The sequence below is a fragment of the Sander lucioperca genome, chromosome 19, assembly GCF_008315115.2.
Source record: "Sander lucioperca isolate FBNREF2018 chromosome 19, SLUC_FBN_1.2, whole genome shotgun sequence".
NCBI lineage: Eukaryota > Metazoa > Chordata > Actinopteri > Perciformes > Percidae > Sander > Sander lucioperca.
Window position 1 is genome coordinate 13,783,032 of NC_050191.1, and position 7,733 is coordinate 13,790,764.

The following is a 7,733-nucleotide window of genomic DNA, read 5'->3' on the forward strand; positions in this document are numbered from 1 at the left end:
TTAATAAACCATCCTTTACCTTAAATTCAACCTTAACATGAATCAACTCAAGCTGTTAATCCTGTCCAGTAAGATGAAAAATGCTTAGATTTTGACACATAATCTTTGAGTGTATTATGCTAGGAAGTTGACAACCTTCAGCCTTCACGAATATATATATAGAGAGAGAGAGAGAGAGAGAGAGAGAGAGAGAGAGAGAGAGAGAGAGAGAGAGAGAGAGAGAGAGAGAGAGAGAGAGAGAGAGAGAGAGAGAGAGAGAGAGAGAGAGAGAGAGAGAGAGAGGCACAACCAAAGTCTGAACTTCCTTTAATTGTTGGCTCTTATGTAAAACCTGTCCAAAATAACAAGCAAACACCCCTGTGAAATAGTATGCGTGGCCATTGTGTTCTGTTATAGAGTAATGGGAGCATAATGGACTCAAAGGTGGAGACATTCTTTGAGTTTTACAGCTTAAGTTCATGGCCTTTTTAAAATGTCATTGGGCAGAGCAGTGTGTGTGTGTGGGGGGGGGGGGGGTGTGCCGTCCTTAATATCTTAATAAGGAAATAAGGTTTCTTTAAGGAATTCAAGGATGTAGGCAGCACAGAAGGATATATTTAGGAGTTTCTAAATTTGTAGATTTGATGAATCAATATTTTATTATAATCTCTTAAACAGTAGCTTTTATTAATGTGCCATTCCGGGACAGCACTTATAAGTGATATATTATAGAATATAGTATATATAGTAATATAGTTATTTTCTACAATTAATACCACCCTGGTCATTAATATTTGGATGTAAAGAGACTATCCCGACCACCAGGGAGTGGTAGTCTCCATTGTGTGTTCCTTCTATTCCCTCCTTGACCAGTAGATGGAGTAATACTCCAGGAAACTTCATTTCATGTGTCCTGAAAGTATCAGGGACTAAAGACGTAGACTAGCCTGTTTTAAATAGTCCAAATGAAAAAAAAATCCAGGTTATCTAATCAAACTGTACTTTTCTACAGAAATAATGTAGGAGCTAAGGTAACATCTCATACACTCATCCCACACTTTTGACTTCACATACATTGTGCATTGAGGCATGGCCTGCTATGACACAAGACAGTGATTCAACATCTAGTTTTTGCAAGATTCGCAATTTTTCTCATAGAAAACAATGGAAAGGAAATTGGAAAGTTATACAAGCGCTACACACATCATTGTAACTAATTTAACATCGTAAGTATAAAGAATTGATCCCTTTGTTTGAGGGGAAAATCTACATTAAATTGCTTATTTAAACAGATAGTTTTGCAGTATGTAAAACAGAGTAACAGAACAGTATTTCTTACTTGCATTATGTTGATTATGACATGCAGGTTGACAACAAACTTTCTAATGAGATTTTAGAAAACTGCTGACAATGCATGAAAGAGATTAGCACACTGGCGGTCTTGGTCCCAGCTCTCTGCCTGTGCAATGATTAGATAAGAAAACGGATAATAACTCGGGAAGGCTCTGGCTATACTATAGGAAGATTTCCTATTGAACCCTGTGCTTTGTCTCTGCTCTCTGCTCCCCTTTGCTGCAGCAGAGTCTGCTCTCTTTTTTGCTGAATCTCTTTGGTCCTGAGAGGCTCTGGACGGTAGAGGTCACCCCCAGCCGAGCTGCGTAAAAACGTAGGAATCAGCAGTCCGTCCCTGCCGCAGAGGAGCCGGCCAATCCAACTAAATCCCACAATTTATCACACTGGCAAGTCAAACAGCTGATTCTGACGATGTAACTATAAAATGGTTAGAGTTTTATATATATTTAATAGGATGAAGTGCTGATTTAGAATTTATTATTTAGCTTTGCCAATAATACCCTATAAACACAGTTTCCTGCTTTTGGGAATGAGAGTTTTTCACGTTCAACAATTCCTCAATCTAAACAATCACACACCCCCCCCCATCATGTTTACTCAGTCACTGTAGACAGACGGTACACAGCAGAGCTTCAAAGGGGAGCCTAGACAGTACAGAGATCAAGAAATCTGGACCCACAGACAGACTGTGGAGAGATGATCTGTTGTCCTGCAGATTCACGTCCATAAAACCAACCTCATTCACCTGCTCCTAATGCCACCCGTTTATTAATAAAAACCCATTCAATAAATTAATCCTAGAAGCAGATTGCACTACACTGTCATCAAAGCAGATTGAATTCAGCATGCACTACATTTGTGCATTTCATTCATTTGCCACAATTGAGCTGAGGATCTGCAATCAATAATAATTGATCATCTTTTACATTATTTTATCCCAGTCCTCTATCTCTCACTTTGTTCAATGAGGCTGTGGCCAGAGCAGTGTAGCTCCCCTTTCAGCTCCTCTAAGAGCTCTCCTGAGATGATGATGAAAGGACTTGTCTAATGGGATTACACATCGCGATAAGTGCTCAGAGCCTAGTGGTTCATCACACCTCCCTCCTACATTTCAAAGAGTGGCATTGATCTGCTATGCAGTATATCAGATATAGAGTTTTGGAGAAGTATTTTATTTTAAAGGAAAAATCCACTCTTGTACAAAAATTGTCATTAGTTTTAGAGAAGTTGTTTCCCAGGTTTTGATTTGTGGATTGGAATAAATCCCCCTTAAACCCGAGCAGCAGTAGGACAGACAGAAATGATGAGGTCATGAGATAAATCCTGGAGCGGCTCAATAAGCATTAAATAATGAAGCAACCCATAACAAAAGCACACATGGTTACTTCTTTAAAATACAAGGACATTTTCCGAGTTACAGCTGGAAGCCCTACATCCAAATGAAACTATTTCAAAAAAAAATCTGTATACTTAATTACTTATTCAACATCAGTTTAGTACATTAATTATGTCATGATTGGGATCGAGACCCCAAATTCCTCATAACTGTACAGTTTCAAAAATTCAAATAATAAAAAAGGAATATAGAATAGAACAGAAAAAGTAGAAGAAAGGAAGAAAAAGCATCTTAAAGAAGCCAAGTAAATATTCACCCATCAAAATAGATATACTTTGTGTATTTTTATACATCTGTACATATTTATGCACACATACATAGTACCTAAATTACATACATATTTATACATGTATACATATATACTGTATACATCCACCAATCTACATCTACCTTTACACATTAATTACCGCCATGATTCAAATTTACATAGCACAGCCATTTAGCCAATCTTGTATTGAATTGTATGTGATTTTTTTCCTATCCTTTTTATTTGTCTCTACCTGGTTGTTCTCCACTATTTCTTTCCATTTGTCTATACTCAGGCCTCTCTTGTGCCTCCAACTTCTTGTCATGACTTTTCAAGCAGTTATTCTCTCAATATTCTAAGTAATAAAAAACTCACCCATTTTTTCAGGTGGCATTACACCTAATAAAATGATTTAGATGAGATAAAATTTTCATGTTTTGCTTCAACTACCCTGTCAAATAAAACTAATTTTTGATGTAATATTTCTAATAGCTCACAAAATCAGTCAATAATTAATTTGCAACAACCCTAGAAAGTGTCACATGATATCATCAATTCAATTCCTGATGCTCTGATTTAGTCGCAGGAAAGATACAATGTCAATTCTGTTTTAGGGTGGATTTTTCCTTCGACAGTTTTTTTCAAGTAAGAAATGTGTTGTTGCCATCAGAAGCGAGGTTTGCTGCAGAAAATGCGGTCCTCTCTTCTTCCCTTGTTGTGTCTCTTACTTGCTGATGAACACTTTCTCTCCCACACTCACAAACATAACACACATCTCTTACAGTGGCACCAGTTGGCATGCGAAGAAACCTGGCACGCTATTGGTCATGATGTCTCCGTGAGAAGGAAGAGCCATCCCTTATGATTGGACAGCAGGTGGCAGTGCATGCAGACCAGGAAGCTGTCTTGTCTGTAGAAGTAAAAGGCTCAGGCATACTGTATGTGATTGCTGGCATACACATACAGTATGCACTTACATCATCGTCAGGGGAGGAGCTTCTCTGAGTGTGAGGATTGCACACTGCTACTGCAACAGGGATGACTTGAAAATAGAAACACAGCAACGTGAACACGATTCAGCCTTGATAACCTGCAGTCAGTGTGAAAACAATATATACTACTATATATATAATCTGAGTCCTGATCACAGCATGAGAGCCATGCCAGGGTGATGCACAGGAGTTGGGATCTGACTTTGGTGACCTCGGGACAGCAGCATGGCATCACCCAGGCACTATGGACACTCTGCTCGGGATATTACCAATGTGATGCAGAGGCTGCAAGGTAGGTGCAAAATGCTTACTCACTCACACTGCTCCACCTCGGTTTGCAGCGTTTTTAGAGGTGACCTAATGCTTAGCATGACACAGCAAAACAGTATGAGCTAGAGACACTTTCTCTTACTCAAAAAATGCCTTACATCTTATCCCTTCTGCTCATGACCCTGTAAGTCTTATCTGAGGAGCGTTGTTCAAGTTCATATGGCTTATAAATGTGTGTTATGGGATGGACATACCTGAATTGGATATGCAATATCACAGCATGCAGTTTTCAAGTACATTGGACATTTTTAGGTTATAATCAGTTATGTTTTGTCTAACATTCAGTTGCTATCAGTATTTCCTCATGATTGAGAATAGAGATGGAGATGCATGCAGGTGTTAGTCTGCATAGAACTATACAATATGGCAGATTTAATGCCATAAAGCTTTTTTATTTTTTTTGTAGGAAAGAAACAACCAGAGCAAATGACATTAAGTGAGCCACCATGTGAGAGATTTTACTATTGCATTGTTCTTTTATGTATTGTATTTACTGTCTGTGTTTATGTGTGCACATGCTGGCTGCATGTTTGCTGTGTGTGTGTGTGTGTGTGTGTGCCTGTGTGTACATTCTTGCATGTGCGTGCATATAGTGCAGTATGTGCATGCGTTTGTCATTATGTGTTTCTGTATGTCGATAGACTGGAAAGCAGAAAATAGGAAAGCTAATCTCCAGAGAAGCGGACCGGATGAAGTCTATTCCTTGTTGTACACAGTTATATCCTCAGCCTACTGTACATATAGCTTACTGTGGCAGTAACACTGGCACGAATTACAGCCATATGTTTATTCTTTTTAACCTTTGGCACATTACAATGAGAAATTCTGCCTTTCTGGTCTTATCTCACCTCAGGTCTAACTTTTCTTTCATTTGTACACTGTATTTGCAGTAGATATCCACAACATTGATTCAGTCCTTTCCCCTTCCTAGAAGTCAAATAATGTGGGTGTACCTTTTTTGTACTACAACTATTTCACAAGCGTCCAGTGTAACACAGTGTATCTCTGTGTGGCAAAGTCACACAACCCTCACTGACGGGATCAAATTGATGACACTCGCAAAGTAGCAAGAAAGTCAGGTGACGCCAGAGCTGAGATCCAATATGGCTGCTCCCTGTGTGGCTTCTGAGGTGGCAGTTTCTGTGAAAGCTGAGAGAACAGCATCACCAGACACGTGGCTCCTCTGCATCACTGTGTGCAGGTGTGGGTGCACTCTTTGAATCCCAATTGTACTCCGATTGATCTAATTTAGAAGCTTCCCTTTAAGATGTCTCTGCAGTGCAAGGACAGATTGATGTATTAATCCATATGTGTGGAAAGAATCAGACAATTATCACATTGCAGTGGTGGAAAGTTTTTCGATTATTTATGTATAAGGATACATTACAATCATCCCTGTTTTGGGAAGCTGCAACATATTTTATATACACTTTTATATACACAATAAATGTTTGCATTTCCAGATATCTTTGCAAACTAACAAGGTATAACTATAGAGAATATGTAGCCATAAGGGAGTCCACTGCTTGTAGATATATTCAGGACTCTCATTTAACACTACAAGGCAGTAAATGACATGAGCTGTAAATATTGCAGCTTTGTCCCAAGTGTGGTTTGTTCCAAAAATACTCTTTTGCCTGGGTCCTGCTGTTGGGGGTGTGTCCACATTATCTAATTACACCAAGCAGTCCCTTTAACAGCAGTTGCTTTATTGTTGATGTCTTGTGGAATTTCAGATAAGACAAGTCTTGTGCCGTGATCATCCTCACAGAAGTTTGGACTGGGGGTCTGTGGGAACTACTGCCTTAACATTGCCACATTTGCCCTAATCACAGAGACACATAGACAGTGTTAATGGCTACTGAATTACATGGGGTATCTTTTCCTTGTAACCTTGAGTAGAGATGAACTACAAGTATGACATGCTGCCTTTGGTGTGAATGGATTTGCTTGGACATCAGCTATGTTTTTTTTGTTTTTTGTTTTTTACAAATCACTCTTTATGCTATATGTTCTCCTCTGAGTACCCGATCATATTAGCTTATTTACAGGGGGCACGTGGAAACTAATTTGACCTGACATTTTCTTTGATGTGTTCTGGTTGGCATCCATCTCCTGGGAGACGAGAGCTGAACCTGTGATGATATCATCAATACATTTTGTAAAAATCAAAGTGAAACACTCATGTTTTTATTAGTCTGAACATGAAACAGCTTACAGCATAAATAGAACATACTATGAAATAAGCATGTGTTACTTATCTTTGGTATATTATGTTGTGTTTCTATAGGTACAGGTCACAAGCTTGGTCCCAAATGACAGCTCTTAATAAATTCAATGACGCCTTTGTTCAAGGTGGCTTGCTTTTCATTTCTCAAGGTTACGGTAATTGTGTCTCTCCAGCGGGATAAGTGTTCAGAAATGTTCACATGTTATTGGGGAAAACTTGCATTCTAATTTGTTATCACCTGAGAGTTAAATATGAAAATCTAAAACTATTTGTGTGTCATTTAAAGCCTGATTAGATTAACATATTTTCTTTTAAGACAAGACAATGTTCTCAAATTAGCCACATTCCACAAATCACCAGATACCATAAAATGAACTATACTCCCTTCAGGCTCAATTTGAAAGCTGTTAGTAACCACTCAGTGCAACATCAAAACAATCAAACTTTTGCCCCAGTTTTGGGTCTGTGTTTTTCTCCTTTCAACCATCTCTTTTGGTATACTCTCTGTCGCAGTGAAAAAACAGCAATTAGTGACACCATATGGCAGAGAATGGCGAGTCCGCTTTGAACACCTCCCAGCCTGAACTCCTCCATATGCTGTGGAATTTGCCTGTTTGTTGTCTCTCATTAAGGAGAAAAGCGATGCACTGATTTTCCTATTTCAATTTCTCACCTGTTTCCTTCGTCATGGGTGGCAGAGGCATGCATTCCCGCCCAAGCTTCTGGGTTTTACCGTCTGCTATCCTATCAAGCAGACAAGTTTGCTAAGTCTCATTGTGTTGTTGAGCACCTGGTTGAGTTTTCTGTGTGTAGGCTGTGTGTAATCCTGTACTGGCAATTTGCCTATGATCAGATAATACAGGAGATTGCTGCAGACTGAGTTTCTCAATCAGTTCAGGCTTTGTGTGTTGTGTCATGTTTAACATGGTGACTGCATTTAAGGAATTTCTGCAGTATGGCCCAATTTTTGTAAGCACCTAGTGTAATTTTAGTCAAGGAGGATGTTGAGCAAAAGGAAAGGTGAAGAAGAGGGTAAAGGGCAAAGGCAACAGAGTTTAGCACGTCTGGAAGACATGAGTGTCACACTGAGCGTATTAGATGGATGAAATAGTGATGAGAGAGGCGGCAGAAAAAGCAAGAAAATGAGACTGGACATGCAGGGGGGAGAAAGAGAGAGAGCCCACACACCAGTTTTTAAGCTCTTGA

General features: G+C 39.2%; 1 long non-coding RNA gene across 1 annotated transcript; it reads right to left on the reverse strand.

Annotated features, from left to right (window-relative positions):
• Positions 1-5,635: 5,635 nt before the first annotated feature.
• LOC118493854 lies at positions 5,636-7,421 on the reverse strand. Its single transcript, XR_004895887.1, has 2 exons — positions 7,201-7,421; positions 5,636-6,432 (listed from the first exon to the last, which is right to left on the reverse strand). It is a non-coding gene; the product is annotated as an uncharacterized LOC118493854 (long non-coding RNA).
• Between the last annotated feature and the right edge of the window lie 312 nt (positions 7,422-7,733).